General features: G+C 32.5%; 1 pseudogene; it reads right to left on the bottom strand.

Annotated features, from left to right (window-relative positions):
• Positions 1–231: 231 nt before the first annotated feature.
• LOC112474786 lies at positions 232–350 on the bottom strand (annotated as a pseudogene).
• Between the last annotated feature and the right edge of the window lie 19,482 nt (positions 351–19,832).

Here is a 19,832-nt window from a genome sequence, read left to right as displayed (position 1 = left end):
TTTGATATTTTACTATAGTTACATAAAAGGTAACCATTGGGGGAAACTGGGTGAAAGTTACACTGGACCTGTCTGTACTATTTTTGTAACTTTCTGTGAGTCTATAATTATTTTTTTAAAAATGTAAAATAGTAGATTGATTGATTAATTGATTTGGCAAGGCAACCCTTGGTTGACCTCACAGATTGCAAGGACTTTGTCAGCTTACAATTCTTTATTTTTTATTTTTTATGCCTACATCACCTGGTCTTCCTAGGTGGTCTCCCATCCAAGTACTAACCAGGACCGACCCTGCTTAGCTTCCGAGATCAGATGGGATCAGGCTTGTTCAGGGTGGCATGGCTAAAATAATAAATATTTAAAATTATGTTCTTAATATTCTAAAACAGTGCTATCCAATATTATGATAATTCAAACCACACATTTTTTTAAAAAAATATATTTTTATTGAGATATAAGTGACATCACTAAGTTTAAAGTATATATTGTGTTGATTTGATACATTTATATATTACAATATGATTATCACCTTAGCATTAGCTAACATCTCTATCCACAGATATAATTTAAATTTTTCTAGTAGCCATATTAAAAACAGTAAAATATAATGAGTGAAATGATTTTAATATATTTTTTAACCAAAACATTCAAAATATTATAATATCGACATGTAACCAATAAAAAGATGGGGCATTAAAAAATTTTTTTTCATATTTTTTATACTTAATATTATTGTTTGGAGCCTCAAGGCAGTTAGAAAATCCTCAATTTAATGTCCTGCCAAGTGCAACTTTTCTTAAGATCCAGGGATTCTAGGATTTACTAAATACATCAAAATCACTTATACCCCAAACTCAGGATGCAGGAGAGAAAGAACAGAGAGAGAGAGAGAGAGTTAGGGTGAGACCTCACCTCAGCTTCCTCCCTCCTCTCCTAGCCTTTCTCCACATACCAGGCCTTTCAACCTCCCCCAATCTCAAGGACTTCACCAAGTCTGAGTTACACATGAGAGAGCAGGTCATGAGATACAGAAACCTAGATCTCCATCATTCCTTCATAAGAAGTCTTTACTTATGTGCTTACTCTCAGTCCTGCTTCATTCTCAGTGCTTTCCTCAGTAGAGCCCCAGCTATGTGCAGAAGGTGATCCTTGGACATTCTCCCAATAACCACAGGTCTCACTCACTCAGCAACCTCGAGACTTAGATTAAAAGTCATCTCTCAGGAGTGCTCACCCAAAAGAAGATAATATTTCAAATTACAACAGTCTTCCCTGCATTCTTATTCTCTATGTCACTGTACTATTTGGCACCCCCAAAATTTGCTTTAATTGTTTTGTTGTTTATTGTCCATGTCTTCCATTAGCTTGTAAACTCCACGAAGGCAGGGATTTTTGCCTGTTTTGGTTTGATGCATCCCAAAGTGGCCAAAATAATGCCTGTAATGCCTGGCTCATAGTAGAAACTCAAAAAGTATTTGTCAATAAATTAAATATATATAAAAGTTTTCAGTTTCTAACATATAATATATATGCAGATATTCAATTATCCTGGATAACATATTGTTTTTTCTAGGATGTTTCTTTTCAATTATGTAGCTTTAATTGAATTAAACCACTTATATTTGAGAAAATAGACACAATTTTATTTGATGCTGCTTCGTTGATTATGCCTTTCTCTATTTCATGTCAAAAGGCCCAGCAAACCTTTGAGAAGAGAATAAACTTGATTGGATCTCTTCACTTTGGGATTTAACATTATTAGATATATTTGATTGGCCAAGTTAGTTCTGTCTTAGGTGAACTGTTTGGATGACAAGGGATAAAAATTCATAAAAAGGGAAGGGAGAGTCAGACATGCTCAACCTTGTCTAAAGGATTTAAGAGGAATGTTATTCTCCTGACATAACTTGTGGCTTAAAAGAAATTGTCTTCATATCTAGCCATCCTGGTCTATTGGCCATGATTGTGTGATGACATAGAAACTAATGGGCACATTGGGAGTCAAGGCACACACTGGACATCACAGCAGAAAATAGGACTAGAGAAAAGATGACAGATTTCTCCCTCTTAATCAGAAACAAAAGATTACTGCTGACCAACAATGATAGAAATGCTTTGATCACCACTGAATTAATTGGGCAAGAACTGCATCAAATAGTCAGGACCACAGATTTTCAGCACTAATTCTTTTTGAGAATTAACTGGATTTTCTAATGCTTCTCTCTTTGGAGTAGGGAAAATCAGGATTGAACTCTTGTGCTGACTCAGCTCCCAAAAGTTTTTATCCTAATAGAGAGAAGAGAATCACAGGGAAAAATAAAAGATATTCTTTTGATGGTAATATGGGATGCTCAATTAATACTGATTTAAATATTCTTTGCTTCTAAAATATAAGCGGGGAGAGAAAGCCTTTACGTTAAAATAGTGTTTAGCTTTAGCATTAATTATAATGGTAAAAAATAGAAATAACCAAAGTGAGTAATGATTAAGTGGGATAATCTCCATTCTGACACAATATCCACAGCATGTAGAACAATAATCTCTGTTACATAGAAGGTATGAGGTGGATATTACAAAATAAATAAGTGCATGAATAACTGCTTAAATGAATTATCTATTCCAGGGTTATAAATTATAAATAATAAATATAAGTAATAATTCCAGGGTTATAAATTCTAAGCTGTTATTGAAATTATTGTATTAATCATGGTATGGAAAATATGAATATGATAACATTGAGTAAAAAAAAATAGAATATAAAATAGTGTCTATAGTGATGATTCTTAAACTTCAGCATATATCATGTTACCTGGAGGGCTTGTTAAAACACAGATTACTGAATCTTAACACCAGCATCTCTTTCAGTAGGTCTGGAATGGGGCCCAATAACTTGTATTTCTAGCAAGTTCCCAGGTGATGCCCATGCTGCTGGTCTCACGACCATATTTTAAAAAGTACTGATCTAAAGGATTATTACAAGAATGTAAAATAAGCAAATAATATTGTATCTGAAGAAGTGTTGAACAGGTAAAATTATGCCAAGAAAAAGTTGAGAATACAGTGTTAACAGCGATTGTTGTTGGGAGGTGGGATCATGACTTCCAGTTCTTTTTTATTTTTTTTCCCCTCCCAAAATTTTCTTTGTAGTCATCTATTACTTATATATATATAAAAAAAAGGCCAAGCAGTTTCAATGTAAAAGCAAAACAAGATGTGATGACTACACAGTAAAGAGAAGTATTAATTTTCTCTGAAAAGACAATGAAATCTGGAGTTAAGAGGCTAACTTTAGTGATAGCTACATGCTTGCCTTTAGTATTGCTTACATGGCCTCTGTTAGAACTCCTTGATACTAAATTGATTCTTCGCCAAAAACCTAGAGTCAGTCTCTTCTGGAAACTTGTCTTCACTCCTCTAAAGCAGATCCCACAGATGCTGATGACAGTTTAGCCCTTATTTAAATTGCTTATTCTGTTGGTTCTTGGTGACCTTGTTCTTGGTGACTAGAGTTTCCTTGAGACCAGACCTCAGATTGCTTATTTAACATGCCATTTGGCTAGGTATGGGAAAGTGCTTTAATTCTCCATTCTCAATTTGAGTTCATATTTTCTATATGCCATCTAGATCCAATACTCTCCATTATTCTCTTTGTTCTAGGAGGTAGATGATTTTGTATCCAATAACCTATTTCTTTAAGTATTTTAATATTTGAAAAAAGGCCCACCAATGATTAAACAAGGAGAAAGAAATTGAAATTTCTATTCCAAAATTTAGCTATAGTGGTGATTGAAACTGTGGGCCTCATACATGTAGAACATGTGCTCTACCACTAAGCTATATATTGTCTGAGTGTAGATAATTTTGGACTACATCAAAAGGCTTGAGTTCTGACTTCCTGGTGGTATGACTAATGGGAAATACTAGAAGACAGGAGTGGAGTAAGGCTGGTGTAGTTTATTTCTCCAACCCTGCTAGACCATGAGTTGGCAGTGGCTGTATTCCTCTACTGAAGGCCTTAGCTCCTCTAGAGTTTTTCTCTCCTCTAGCTCCACCTCTCTGTACAAGTTCTGCTTCCTCCCTTTGTACCTTCTGACATAGGATGCTAGTTGTTTCCTTTGTTACTAGTTTGATGATGCTTTTACATTCCTTATTGGTGTCCCTTAATCCTGCCATACCTTTATTAAATTCTCCTAAACTTACCCCATTTGAGTAGGCCATCTGCTACCAACTGGGACCTTTGCCACTACACCTCTTTTTCATTTTAATTTCAGTGTCTATGAACACATGCCTTCATCTTACAGAAAATAAGAGGCAGAAGATCCCCATGGCCTAGTGTAAAATATAAAGAACACAAGCTTTACAGAAAAACATATTGGTTCAAATATGAGTTTTGCCATTTCCTTGCTAAATACACAGCACAGTTACTTAAGAGACTCAAATTTATTTTCCTTGAGAAATGGTAATTAACATTTCTCACTCACTGAGCTGTTGGAAAGGTATAGTAAGAAAATGTGTCAAGTATCTAGCACTTGGCACATATAGATGTGCTCCAAAATTGCATTTTCCCTTTCTTCTCTATGCTGGAAGTGGCTACACCAACAGAAGAGGAACGTTGTTTTGTTAGCTCGGTGTATCTGCATCTGTGCCAAGCATCTTCTGCTGCAGATTCAGTATTCCTCACATTCAAAACAATTTTTGCCTTTCTGGATAATGCAGTTCTATCTTCCATGCATCTCTGCTGCCAGGGCAATACTTAAATACATATTAGTTCTATAGAGTTAGACCTGCTTTCCTGAGGAGGACCCAGCAAGGAAACAGGGTTTGGTTGCTAGCTTCTCTCCAATGACATGGTGATCTTCCGTATGTGAGGATGCAACATGTTGCTTGCTTTGTTAAGAAGGGGACATACACTTCTCGAATAGACCTCATTTTTATGAATTAGCAAGTTCCTTTTTAGTGGAGACACTACCATATTCTGATAAAAATTTCAATATGGTGTGGCAAATCAGAACTTTGAGATATAGGGCCAGGTGATTTATATATATTTGTGATCTTAGCCCTTGGACTATGCCTATAAGGGTTATCATAACTTTATAACAAACAAACAAACAAATAAATAATCAACTTTTCCAGTTGATTAAATTGAGGCTTAGAGATGTTAAGTAAATTGCCTACCTCTATTAGAAGGTAAAGAACCTGAGATAAAACACAGGTATGTTTGAAGTCAGTTTATATTATTCCCAATACTCTACTCCTAGTTTCTATCATTGGAATAAGTGTTTCTGCGACTGTATATATGGTGGGTGATTATGGGTAGGAGTGTCATCAGGATCCCTGAGGACTTCTATACATAAAAAGTGTAAGATGTGAAGGCAGAGATCCTATCCCTTATAAAAGCAAGTTCTGTGATACTGGAAAAAAGAAAACAAACATTTGACTGATCTCTAGTTTGTTTTTTTTTTAATCTGTAAAATGAGATTCTTCTTGATATCTCCCTGATAGAATGCTTGACTCATAGTAGTGGCCCAAAGAATTAAAATTTCTTCCATTTGCCTACCTTGTTTCCACCTTTTTCATTTTTTCTGTACTGCTTTTGTTCAGGTACCCACTAGCTCCTGCCGATACTGTTCATGCAGTTCTCTATCTGCCCACTAGCTTAACCTCCATGCTTGTTGACTGAATAATCCTAAAATATGGGTCTTATTAACCTAAACACCTAATAAAGAGTCACTTAGTTTGAAGACAAACCAAACTCAAATTGAAAAGGAAGCTTTCTCACTTGTGGAATGTCCATATAATAGTGATAATGCTTCAAATATTTCTGCACGCATGGAGACATGGTGATCCAGCTGCCTCTGCAAAGCACTGTCACCATATACTGTGTAATATGGACTTTCTCTCAAGCTTTCACTTGTTAACAATGAACAAATGCAGATAATGTCTCCACCATTCAATCAGAAACTATATTGGAGGAAATTAAGTAGTGAAAATGATTAGAGGATACAAAATTGGAACTAAGTTCCTTAGTCATTGTCCTTGATTCATTAGGGCCCTAAATTTTGGATTCTCCTTCAATGAAGATATCATTTTCTATCTAAATACAGTCAGAGAATTTACTTTCAATGACAAGTCATAACCATAGTACTGCTATGATAAGTGGTAACTTGTAATACTTCCTTTTAGAAGTGGCTTCTCAAAATAGATGGCTGTATAAGAGATGTGCTGATACTCATAATCATGAGGAAGCAGGAGTTCAATTCCCTATCACCAGCCTCATAGTAAAAAATCATTGACTGTAAATATTTACAAGATAATTTCTAGATGAGGCTAAGGAGGTGTTAATTTTGAAAGGAAAAGCGGGGCTTGGGGTCTCAACGGCTTCTGAGTTGACATTTCCACTTGGATAAGTTGGTCAGTTCTGGCCAGTGACTTCTCATAGAAGTGAAAAACCTGAGTAGTATAAGGGCATAGTCCTGGAAGTGGAGGCTTGAGTTCTGATCTTGGCTCTACCACATACTCAACAGCACCATAATAAGAAAATCAACCCTCTATGTCTCACTTTCTTCTATAAAATAGAAGTGAGGAAAGGTAGAAATTAAAATTTAACTGACTGCTACAATCTAGATATCATGCTGACCATTAGATCCAAATATCCATCACATGATGAGTGGGTAAACTAAGTATGGTGTATTTATAAATAGTACACTACTTAGCAATAAAATTGAATGAACTACTAATATGTACAAAAGCATAAATAATTCTTGACTGTTTAATGCCAGGCATAAAAAAACTACATTCCTATGAAATTCTTAGAAAAGCCAAACTGTAGAGGAAGAAGGAAAGTCAATGTAAAATTAAGAGGAACAAAAAAGAGTCAGAGACTCTTAGAGTGGTAAGATCATCCAGATAACCCCTCTCATTTTAAGCTTTTAGTCCTAGAATATATGACATACTAATAGGAGGTCCAAGTCTAGGAATTTTTCTTCCTGACTCTCAAGTTGGTTATCAGTGTGTTTTGTCATTTATTGAGTCTCTGAAAAGAGTTTACCCTTGAGGTTACAGAGAAATAATGTGAAAAGGGAGCTTCTCACATACTGATAAATGTATCTGATGATCAGGGATGTATACATCAGGCAGGTGTCTCTAATCAGGAGGATGGAAAAGAACAGCTGTATGGTGAATAAAGGCTCATTGGCCACCAAAAAGATAAATGGGGAACAGTTGGTTTTCCACCAGAGTTATACCTCCCATAATGCCCTTGTCCCTGCTTTTCTGTGACACAAATATTCTCCCAGGCTAAAGGGGAAGACACATTTATAGATCATTGAGACAGCTGTTGTTTTTAAAGAGGATAATTTGTCCCAGCTTCAGAAATTGCTCTCATTGGTCACCATGGGAGTGAGCCCAGATGCTTTCTGTTATAAAATTCAATGTCAAACCAATTATTGAATGTACTGATGCATCATGATATCAGAGATGAAGAAATTGTAAATTAGGCCATTTCTTCTTTGTAAATTTAAATTCTGACATTTTATACTATCATGATTTATGCTGACTCTTAGGCAGTAGAAATATTGTTGCTGGATTGCCTAGTCCTTCCAAAAGTAGGTATATAATGTTCCAATAGTCGGCAAAGTACATGAAAATAATGTCGATTAAATTTATCTTTATGTCTAGTATTAATGTAGACAGCTCATATCTAAATGAATGGTCTAAAACAAGCTTTGATTCTGGTTAGGTACTTCCCGGACCTGCCTGGTCCTACTGGTAAGGACAAAGTTGTTGGAGCTAGACGCCTAGGTCTCATCCTGCCTATGGCTTCTGCCTGGGTGACCTTAGAAATACAGCAAGAGGTTTTGGCAAATTATTTAATATTCGTCTTTAGCTTTATTTTTCTTAATATATAAAATGGGAATGAAAATAGTTAAGATGCTCTACATTTTGCAGTGATATTTTTCATTCGAGGTTGCTGCAAAAGCTTTTTTTTTTTTTTTTTTTTGCTGAGTAATTAATAACAAAGAGGTAAACATCAGGGACCTGATCGATTCATAGAGTTGAGTTTCAAACAAAAAGTTCACATACTGGAAGTAAAGCCAGCATATATACTATTATATAAACTCTCTATATATGTGAGTATAGATCTCTTTCTCTCTCTATATAAATATATATAAATACATATCTACATATACTACTTTTTGTTTGTTTTTGGCCTAATTTAATTGAAGTTGAATTTTTGTCACTTGCAACCAAGGATTCTGAGTAGTATAGGCAGAAAGATCGACAACCAGGACAACGAAAGGAATTGAAAAAAAGATGACAGGATGGCTAGTGCTTGGAATACTGGGTTTATGAATCAAAAAATAGCTCTTCCGCTGTCTTACCCATATATATTTGCCTAAGACTTTAAGCATGGTATTTATAGAAGTGGTATCATGTCTTTATTTTAAAGAGAATGCCTCTAATATTGTTTAAAAATAGCTTGTAAACACAGTCAAGTATATTAAGGAAGCTCTCTTCTATTCCTAGTTTTTTAAAACTACCTTTTAAAATCATAAATAGTATGGAGTAGTCTAGATTATTTTCTCTGTATCTATCGACATACTTTTTTTCTTTTAATTTGTTCATATGGTAAATTGTATTAACAGATTTTTTGCTTTTTATTTATTTTTAATTGAGATATAGTTGACATAGAAGATTATATTAGTTTCAAGTGATTCAATATTTGTATATGTTGAGAAATAAATATATGTCTAGTTAATATCCATCATTGCACATAATTATAATATTTTTTCTTATGATGAGAACTTTTAAGATCTCTCTTAGCAACTTTAAAATATGCGGTACAGTGTTATTAACTGTAGTCACCATGCTGTACATCATATCCCCATGACTTACTTATAACTGTAAGTTTGAACCTTTGACCCCTTTTACCCATTTCTCCCCTTTCTCCCTACCCTGCCTCTGGCAATTTACTTTGTGTCTATGAGTTCTGCTTTTTTTTTTTTTTTTTTTAACAGCTTTACTGATATATAATTTATACACCATAAAATGTACCTATTGAAATTGTACAGTTCGATGAAGTTTTTGTAAATTCATACATCTGTGCAACCATTACCACAATCCAGTTTTAGAATATTTCCATTATTACAAAATTTTTCTCATTTCTATTTGCAGTTACTTTTCTTTTCCCAGCCAAGCTCCTACCAACTTTCTGTCCTATATATTTTGCTTTTATAGACATTTTATTTGAAAGGAATCATATATGTGTATCAGGTTTCTTTTATTGTGCATAATGATTTAATATTACAGTATTGTATGATTCTGTATGTTTATGTTGCTGAGTAGTATTGCATTATATAGATACATATTATATTGTTTATTCATTAATTGTTTCACTGTCATTTGTCGCTCCTACTTGCACACACACATATAACATTAGTTTTAAGTATGCAACATAATGATTCAGTATTTGTATATATTGTACTTATGTAAGAAAATGTCAAATTGATTCCAAAATAGTTGTCCCATTTTACTTTCTCTTGAGTAATATATGTAATATATAAGCGTTTTAGTTCCTCTTAGTTCTCTTTCTCTTTTTTAAAGTAGATATTCTAGTGAGTACATGATGGAATTTCATTATTTTTCACATTTAAATGGTTTTTCATTTTGAAATAATTTTAAGGTAAATAGTATAGAGATTCTCTGCATCCTAAACCCATCCTTCTCAAGTACAACACCATACATAACTATAGCCTAATTATCAAAGCCACAGAATTGATGTTGGTACAATACTATTAACTAATCTACATATCTTATTTGTATTTCACTAGGTTTATATGTATTCTTTTTTGGAAATGTAGTTCTATAAAATTTTATCACAGCTGGAGAGATATGTAACCATCACCACAATCAGAATACAGAACTATTCCATCACCCCAAAGAAACTGCATTGTACTAATCCATTATATCTCCACACATTCCTAACCCTTGGAAACCATTGATCTGTTCCCCGTTACTATAATTTTGCCACTTCACAAATGTTATGTAACTTAAATAATATGGTATGTAGCCTTTTGGTCTTTTTCACTCAACATGATTCTCTTGAGATCCATGCACACTGTTTGTGTCTACCACTGGTTCTCTATTTTTCCCTTTTTGCTGAGTCCATCATATGGATTTATCACAATTCATTTAGCCATGAAAACTTTGCAGAGCATTTGAGTTGGTTTCAGTTTTTGGCTATTACAGATAAAGCTGATATGAATATTTGTATACAGAATTTTATGTGAATGTACATTTCTTATTTCTTTAGGGCATGATTAACAAACTATGGCCTACATGACAAATCTGGCCCATGGCCAGTTTTTTTAAAACCCACAGGCTTGCAGTGTCCACCCACTAGAATACCTGTAATCAAAAAGAATAACAATGCCAAGTATTGGAGATGTTTAGAAGAAACTAGATCCTTCATACATTGCATATGTTACTTACTAATGGGAATGTAAAATAGAACTACTTTAGTATCAGTCTGACAGTTTCTTAAATAAATATACATTTACCACATGATATACCAATTTGACCTCTAGCTATTTACCCATATTAAAAGAAAAGATATGTTCACACAAATATAAAAAATGCTTTTTACATTTTTTTGCAGCTTTAAAAAAGTAAAATGAAGACTATATAACAAAGATAGTGATATTTGGCTCACAAAACTGAAAATGTTTACTGTCTGGTGCTTTACAGAAAAAGTTTACCAACCTCTGCATAGGAATAAACAGCTAAGAATAGACTGGTGGATTATGTGGTAAGTGGATATTCGACTTTATAAGAAACAACCAAATTGTATTCCATAGTGACTGTTAAATTTTGTATTCCCATCAGCAGTGTATCAGAGATCCAGTCGCTCCACATTCTCATCAGCATTTAGTAAGAATCGTTATTACAGAAATTTTAATAGGGATGTAGTGGTAGCTCATTGAGTTTTCAGTTTGCATTTCTCTAGAGCCTAATGATGTTGATCATATTTTCATGTATTTATTTGCTGTCCATGTCTTTTTGTTAGTGAAATATCTATTCAAAATAAAATTGGATAGTGTTTTGTCCATTTTCTAATTGAATTATGTATTTTCTTACTGTTGAGATGACAGTTTTCTTTATATAATCTAGATGTAAGTCTTTTGTTCGTTATGTGGATTTGAAAGTACTTTCTTTTTTTTCTCTCTCTCTTAAACTATTTTTATCCAGCATATATTTTAATTTTGGTTAAGTTCTATTTATTGATATTTTCTTTTCTGTATTTTTGCTTTGGTGTCATGTTTAAAACTCTATATATAACTCTAGGTAGTAAAGATTTTCTCATGTTTTCTTCTAAAAGATTAATAGTTTTACATTTACATTTAGATATCAGATCTAAATGAGTTCATTTCTATATAAAGTGGAAGACTTTAATTGAAGATGTTAAGTTTTAAAATTGAATAATGTGATTCCTCTAATTATATTCTTCTTTTTCAAAAATGTTTTAGCTATTTGAATCCCTTCCTTTACCATTCAAATTTTAGGAAGAGCTTATCACTTTCAACAAAAATGCCACTGGAATTTTGATAGACTTGCATAGAATCTACATATCTATTTGCATATAAGAAAGTACATATTAAAATTGTGGAATATGCCGATCTGCACATATAATATTTTGCTCTAGTTTTTATTACCCCTTTTATTTTTTAAAGCAGTATTTTCTATTTTTAAATATGTAAGTCTTTCAGTTTAATTACTTAAAAACATGGACAGTCTGTAAGAATCACTACCTCCCTGAGTGCCCAACAAAACATATCTGCTCTTCTCAAGAAACATCTCTTATTTAGTTTTATTTTTGTGCTTTGCATACTGTCGGTCTGTGTCCCACTTGGGGACAGATATCTTATTATAGACATCTTTATACAATTCATTTTGCCTAGTCACCTACGATGTGTATGTCTTTGTAAGATGAACATTAACAATATGCTAAAGAAATAAGGAAAATTATATTATCTTGAATACCGAAGAAAAAAAGAATGGCTTTATATATTCCTAAGATAACTATCGGTATCTGTCAGTTCCAAGGGGAATAGTTCAACCTATTGAATATCTCCTTAATTTGGTTAGTAAGCTATTAAAATATCTAGTCAATACTGTTCAATTCTGTTTCTAAAAAACATGTACTCATAAAGGGTTATTTTAGTTCTCTATTCTAGACTCTGCTAGTTTTCAGAAATTCTGAAAACTATATGCCTGGGAAAAATATATTTTAAGTAGAAAGTTTTTTACTCATTTTGAAATTGCCTTATGGAACTATTAGGTTGATTAATGAAAATATCATATTTTTATGTTTTTAGCAATGCTTGTTTGAGAAATACTGTTTTTATTTTTTTATCTAAGGACTAAGATGTGGATATGATTAACTTATTAATATTCTGAGAGTCTTCAATTGCACACTGTAATACAAGATTATAATAAGATTATACATTCTATTTTTTCTTCATATGAATCTGGGATTTAGAATACTTTTGAAAGTAAATTTTAGAGATTGGCTCCAACTTCATCAAGCATATCATTATAACCACATCTATTCTGTGAATAGCGCTCTTTTGAGAAGATAACATTAAATTAAACTTGCTAATTCAATGAAAACCTTGGTTTCCCTTACAACGTTATGACTGATAAATAAGAAAAAGATAATTAATCTTCTTAAATAAGTGTCATTTCTTAGACAGACATCTCTAAAGAATGTAGAATTTTGTTTCAATTTGTATCCTCTTTATCATCAGTTTTCAAAAGTTCTTTTTGATCAAAAGTATCTTTTTACTGAATTGCAAATAACTGCCCTGAGTGATGAAAATTTTTATTCAGAAGGCTTAGGAAAAATCAAAACCTGTCGTAATGAGATTTACAAATTGTTATGCTTCTTAACTAGTTATTAAAGTTTTCATTTCTAAAAAGTGTACTGTGAAATATATCTGGATACAGGGCCAAAAATTATGCATCTCAGGCCATACTATACTACTATAAGAGTCATTTGTCACAGGAGCCAACTCAGTATAATCAACTTTCTTACTGAGGTCTTCTATGCATTATTATTACTGCTAATGGTAGAAAAAGACAGCATTTTTGCCCACTTGCGTCTAAAGCTTAGATAATAAGACCAGAGTTATGCATTCTTTAATTTTCTTTCTCTAATACACTCGTTGGTATCAGAGTTATTTTCAACCTTTTCCTAGTGTAGCAGTGCTAAATATTACTCTCTCCAAAATTAATACCTCATCACTCAAAGCTTGGATATAACTTATTCGAAAGGGGCAAGGTACTAGGGAATATTCACAGTATTCACTAACTAAAAGTGTTTATTATGAAACTAGAATGTGTGAATCACTTTTATAGATAGTAATTACATAGGTGAAAATCTCCACCTTCACTGAGTTTAGGTTTAATGCAACTCACATTTTTCTATATTTTTCTTTTCAGTTCTATCAGTTTTTGCCTCAAGTGTTTTGACACTTTGTTATTAGATGAATACAATACATTTAGGATTGTTAGGTATTTTTTGGAAAATTGACTCCTTTATTATTGTGTAATGCCCCTTTTTATTCCTGATAACCTTTCTTATTCTGAAGTCTGCTTCGTCTGAAATTAATATAGCTATTCTAGCTTTCTTTCAATTAGTGTTAGCATGTTGTAGTTTTCTTTATACCTTTACTTTAACCTATCTGAGATTTAAATTTAAAGTGAGTTTTTTTAGATGACATATAATTGGATCTTGATTTTTCTTTTGTATTTTACATCTGTCTTTTAATTATTATGTTATACCATTCACTTTAAAGTGATTAATGGAATACTTGAATTAATATTTACCATCTTTGTAATTGTTTTCATTATATTTTCTCTTTTTTTCTCTAGTTTTGAGTTTTTTTATGATTTCATTTTAACTGCTGTTTATTTATACTTAGCACTTCATTTATACTTCTTTTTAGCTGTTTCCTTAGAATTTACCATATACATTTTTAAGTACACTTTCAAATGACACTGTACTACTTCACATATAATGTGGGTATATTAAAAAAGATTCTTCCCAAGTATTCCCTCTCATTCCTTGAGACGTTGCTGTCATTCATTTTACTTTTCATGTTATAATAAATCAATATATTGTCACTATAACTGCTTCATTAAGAATAAGAAAAAATGTTAGCTTTAGCTTCATTTATTCCTTGTTCAATGCACTTTTTAAAAAATGTAGATCCAAGTTTCTGACCTATAACATTTTTTTTTCTGCCCGAAGAACTCTTTATTTATGGGTATATTTTTAGCATTAATGTAGGGTACATCTGCTGACAACGAATTTCCTCAATTTTAGATTCTGTGAGAAAGTCCTTATTTGTCCTTCACTTTTAAATTTCATTTTTTAAAAAATGTATTTTACTTTCAAAGGATAATTCCACCAGATGTAGAATTATAGATTTTTTTTCTGTCAACAATTAAAAAATTTTATTCCACTTTCCCCTTGTTTGCATGTTTTTTAAGGAGAAGTCTACTCTAATTCTCTTCATATTTCCTCTATAGATTAGAATTTTTGTTTTTCTGACTTCCTATAAGATTTTTCTTTGGTTTTCTGAATATCGAATACAATATGTCTAAGTGTTCTTTCCTTTTTAGTTTGCTTGATAATTATTCTGCTGGGTGTTTTCTGAATTTTCTGGATGTGTGGTTTGTTGCTGTCATTAATTTTAGAGTATTCTTGAGCATTATTATGTCACGTATTTCTTTTGCATTATTCTCTCTTTTTTTTCTGGGATTCTAATTATATATATGACACACTTTGATATGGTCCCATAGTTCTTGGATGTTAATTTATAAAAGTTATTTTTCCATTAGAGCCTTTAACTTCTTGAATCATAGTTATTTTAAATTCTTTGATAATACCAACATCTGTCTCATTTCAGAGTCTGCTTCTGATGCATGATTTGTCTCTGCTGACTGTGTTTTTTCTGTCCTTTTCACATGCCTTGTAATTTTACATTGACAGACATGTTGAATCGGGTAATGCAGATTGAGGTAAATAAATTTTAGTGTGAGGATTTTTGTTAATCTTGTTAGGAGTTGATCTATGTTAATATTCATTGTAGCCATAGTATCAGAGGCTTCAAATTCCTTTGCTATCTTTGTTTTTGTTTCCTCTTTTGGCTTTGGGACTTTATTACTTGCTGTTTCTCAGAAAGGGTCTGTGTTTTGCAACTCTTTTAACTGTAATTGACTTATTAAGTTTCCTGCTAATTGATATGGCGGTAGGGGTGGGGGGAGAAGAAAACATTCTGATATATTTTGATGAACTCTTTCAGTTTTTAGTTGACCTGTTTCTTAGGGTCTTAATCTTTATAAGTGTTTCTATTCCTCCTGCAGTGGTACAGCGTTTTTCCTACCCCTGCCCCCAACTCCTTTCCTGGCTCCAGCATTTTAAACCTATTTCTTTGAAACCCTGTCATCTGTTTGTTTTATTCTTATGTGAGACAAGAAGACTGTTGGGCTGGGGAGAAATTCCCTTTCTCTGGCCGGGATAAGTTTTTGGAATCATATTTTTACAAAGTCCTTTCTCTTGGAGAGTATGCTTTGTTATAAATTCTGGGTCTGTTTCAAAATGGATACTTTTCTTTTTTCCTTGACAGTTTATGGCTCTAGCTGCTTTCTCTTCAGGTAAGCAGATTGCAAATGCTTCATCTCTTTAGATACATCTTTCTCTCCCAATATTGGTATGGTAATTTGCCCTGAGAATTCAATTCTTGTGACATTACTATACAGTTTGTGAGCATTTTTATTACTGTGAGAATATCATATGCTCTTCACAATAACTTAGTGAGATAAGCAGGATATAGATTTTTAAAAAGAGGAGCTCAGCATATGCTAATCATGAATGAGTTTGCTGTCTCATGTAAGCTCAGAAACAGTATGAGATTTGTCTGAGGTCAGACATACATTTCTCTAGAACTCTAGCTGCCAACTCACATGATGCTAAATGAACCTGAGCAAACTTGATAAGAAATTTTTGTCTACTGAATTTCCTAATGAAAAATCACTATGTTACACATCCACCAGCTCCTCTCCATAGACATTTTATCTGACTGATCTTAGGAGACCTAAACTCTTCTGATATGGTTATCTTTATAGGAAAAGCAATGTGATACAACACTAGGGAAGAGGAGCTGGAAATGGTTTGATATATGGTTTTGAAGGACTAATTTTGGCATGACCAAACAAATTAGTTTCAAACAAATCATTTTGTATCTCACCATCTAACATGCCACATATAGTACCCCTTCTAACAAAACTTCTATTTGGGTTAAGTACTTTTTTTTTTAATGTAAAGAAAACATATGACTTCATTTTGTCTCTCCCATTATCATTTTTACTTCTGTAACTTATAAAGCATGTTTTATGATTTATTTTGGAGTCAAGTGGTAGCAAAATCTTGATGAGAGTACAGGACTCTACTATATTAAGACCTAATAGACATGTCTTCCATTAAATACTGAAAACAGTGCTTGATGGACCTTGCTGATTGTACTGCAGTAATTTTACTTCCTGCTCTTAGACTAAGAAAACTGCTGTTTTACCTCCAAGATAGAGAGGAATGAGATATTTGAGCTGGCTAGTATCTCAGGAATCGTACTGTCTGACCTCTTCATTTTATAAAGAAAAGAACTGAGGCTTGAAGCATCTAAGTGAGAACTAGAGCTACAGCTAGAATGTCAAAATAAATTAATAAATATTTACCATGTATCATGTATTGTATTAGGCACTAGGATTTACAGAATTGAATATGGAACTGTCCCTTGAAGCTCAAGTTCTTGGGGGAGGAAAAAATATAAAGAGATGTTTACTGTGTGATATGCTTGCTCTAAAATCAGTAGTCAGAAAGACAAATTTGACACTTAATAGTACTTCTTATTAGCTTGTCACATTATGATCTTGGCAAGTCAGTTAGCATCTGATACTCATTTCCTTCTCTGTTAAGTGAGGGCAATATTACTTCCTTAGAGTTGTTATGCTAGTGAAAGTAATAATTCAGTTAAGAGTTTTTAAAAACTGTAAAGTTTAGTAAAAAATTATTATTTATCTTATACTTATTAATCAAAATGCACACACACAATTGTAACTATACAGAGAAGACTCTGTATAGCACCCAATGTAAGAGTAGGTAAATATAGAAAGTGATGCTATATAATTTTTTATTCATTTTTTTTTTTTTGCCACATTTGGTTGGTTATATTAGAAATTTAATAAAATATACTCACAATTAAAGGAGCTCCTTGGCAAAAGTTTTTCTTTTCTATTAAATAAATTAATAAATCGCTAATTCTCCTTTATTGAAAATCTGCCTTTTATTTGCTCAAGTTAATTAAATCTGAACATATTTGTGTGTTTTTTCTAAATATTGATTGTTAACAATTAGTAGTTTTGTAATAATAAAAATTTCTTCTAGGGATAAGGGAATGTATCAAGTCATGGGGTAGCCTAATGAATCTACATTTAATCTCTTCAGGATAAGATTTAGAGGTAGCCATGAGGACAAGAAAATTTCTGCTGTAACCTGACTTTAGAAAATAGCAGACTAGGGACCTATCAAAGTTGATAAAGTGTGAAAGGAAAGAGACAATGGGACAGATAAAGGAAATAGTTAAGGAAACAAGTTTACTTCAGAGTATCCCATGATTTATAATGTAGTGACTTTTAATGTATATGCATTATAGAGCCATATTATACAATAATAGATGTTCTCTAATATGATTTGCAGGTATGCTACAGAGACTAGAACAAGAACTTTTATTCGAAGATTACCATAGACTATCTTATCTGAGTTTAGAAAATAGATCATCTTGGTTTACTGGTGAGAAAACTAAGCCATAGAGAGATCAGGTCGCTTGCACAAGGTCACAGAGTTTATGAATAGCTCTGGGATTCAAATTCATATTTATCCAAAGCTAGGGTCTTCTACTAACCACATTACTTTCCTTATGGTAAACAAGATGACAAACCTAATTGTAAGAATAGATGATGCATTTAATTAGTGTTTTAAGTGAACACATGGTGTTTATGATTATGATTATTATTCCAAGGATGATTATGTTCCTTCCAAGGAAGAGCTTGGTCACTTCTTGGCAAGCGTTGTTATCCTCTAACACAAGTCAATGCAATTAACATTTTTATGAAAAATAGGCTTATAACTGATAAAATAATCTTTCAGAGATAATGAAGCAATTTAAGGAGTTAAGTATGTTATTTTTATTAAAATAACAAGATAAATCTAATTTTTATTAAAATAACAAGATAAATCTTAATTTCTAGAAAAACTATGGAATTGTACTAGCTTTTAAAATATATAATACATGACTTTACGAAGAGACCAAATTATGGCTTCAACAGAAATATCTTGACTTACAGCAGAGCAGACCTTTCTAGACAATCTCAGGATTCTCACCCATTCTTAGAAAAGGCATGACATGTTACAGGAAAGTTATTGAACTTAAACTCAGACTATCAGGTGCTAGTCTTAGCCCTGTAACTTTTAGTAGTTTTTCTTTCCCACAATCCTCCCTCTTTTGTTTTTTTCATGTTTCTGGACCTCACTGACCTCATCTAAAAACTGAGGGACCAAGATCATTATTTCTGAAGTGTTTTTTGGATTTTATATCTTAAGGTGAAAAAATTTCAGCGAAGGATAGTAAGTTGGGTACATCCATGCAAAAATTAAGCTTTTTTTCCTATGGCAGACTCAGGCATATTAAAAAAGAAGAAATGCATGACATGAAACAAAAACAAAGAGATCAACAATAAAAGCAAAATATTTCAAGCAGATTAGATTTAGCATTCATGGTAGATTGGAAGACTTTATAATGTAGAATTAGAAAATGGAGAAATGAAGAAAAAATTACAAATAGCAAATATCTAACAGACTATTTTTCTTCCTTTTATATTTTTAAAAATAAATCTTACTGTTAAAAGCAAAAACATATAGCATTGTCTTGCGGGGCTTTTAATAAAGGTATATGTAATATATAAGACAATTATACTATAAAGTAGGAAGGAATATGACTTGTATATTTGTAAAGTTTCTCTATTTTACTTGGAGTGGTAAAATGTTACCTTTAAGTACATTGTGAAAAATTAGATCTGTATATTTTAATCTCTAGAGAAAGCACTATAAATAATACAAAAATGTAGAGCCAAAAAGTCAACAGACAAATTGAAATGGAATGCTAAAATACATTCTCATAATCCAAAAGAAGTCAGGAAATGAAAAGCAGAGGAACAAGAAAATGACTAGAAAAACAGACAATGAATAATAAAATGGTCAACCTAAATCTGAACATATTCATTATTACATTAAATGGAAATGGTCTAGGTTTCAAATTCCTGGTAAGATGTAAGTACCCTGTCTCTCCCATTGAATATGGCTATAAATCCTGAAAAAAAATCCAGGGAATGGATACTTGGAAAAAACTCTTAAAAGTAAATAGTAGCAGTAAAATAAAGAAAGAGATGAATTCATAACACCACCAAATCAATAGTGAGTTTACCACGTTTTCCCTCTCCGGTATCCCCTGACCAGGATTCAATGCATTGGAAACCTAGAAGAAGGTATCAGGGGGCAGAGAATGCTCCAAGAGATTTATTCTTTTTCTTGTTCAGGAGTGATCGAGGGAACACCTAATGCTCAGAGGAATTTAGAATTATCCCTCCCACTTTTTTTTCTCTCTGTTTTCTATTGTTCCATGGTAGAGATTGCAACTGGTGGTAGTGAGAATCTG

The sequence above is a fragment of the Pteropus alecto genome, unplaced genomic scaffold, assembly GCF_000325575.1.
Source record: "Pteropus alecto unplaced genomic scaffold, ASM32557v1 scaffold7, whole genome shotgun sequence".
In the NCBI taxonomy this organism is placed as follows: Eukaryota; Metazoa; Chordata; class Mammalia; order Chiroptera; family Pteropodidae; genus Pteropus; species Pteropus alecto.
Note: the sequence above shows the minus strand (reverse complement) of the source record. Positions and strands in the feature narration are given on the sequence as shown.